Genomic DNA, 806 nt, shown 5'->3' with positions numbered 1-806 from the left:
TCTCTGATGAAAGAAATTAAAGATCTCAGAAGGTGGAAAGAACTCTCATGCTCATGGATTGGCAGGATCAATATAGTAAAAATGGCTATCTTGCCAAAAGCAATCTATGGGTTCAGTGCAATCCCCATCAAGATTCCAACTCAATTCTTCAACGAATTAGAAAGGGCAATCTCCAAATTCCTCTGGAATAACAAAAAACCTAGGATAGTAAAAACTCTTCTTAAGGATAAAAGAACCTCTGGTGGAATCACTATGCTTGACCTAAAGCTGTACTACAGAGCAATTGTGATAAAAACTGCATGGTATTGGTATAGCGACAGACAAGTAGACCAATGGAATAGAATTGAAGACCTAGAAATGAACCTACACACCTATGGTGACTTGATCTTTGACAAGGGAGCAAAATCATCCAGTGGATAAAAGACTGCATCTTCAACAAATAATGCTGGCACAACTGGTGGTTATGGTGTAGAAGAATGTGAATTGATCCATTCTTATCTCCTTGTACTAAGGTCAAATCTAAGTGAATAAAGGAATTCCATATAAAACTAGAGACACTGAAACTTATAGAGGAGAAAGTAGGGAAAAGCCTCAAAGATATGGGTACAGGGAAGAAATTCCTGAATAGAACAGCAATGGCTTGTGCTGTAAGATAGATAAATGGGACCTCATAAAGTTGCAAAGCTTCTTCAAGGCAAATGATAGCATCAATAAGACAAAAAGACCACCAACAGATTGGGAAAGGATCTTTACCTATCCTAAATCAGATAGGGGACTAATATCCAATATATATAAAGAACTCAAGA

Source organism: Mus caroli, chromosome 16 (genome assembly GCF_900094665.2).
Source record: "Mus caroli chromosome 16, CAROLI_EIJ_v1.1, whole genome shotgun sequence".
Classification (NCBI taxonomy): Eukaryota; Metazoa; Chordata; class Mammalia; order Rodentia; family Muridae; genus Mus; species Mus caroli.
This window is presented reverse-complemented; position numbering follows the sequence as displayed.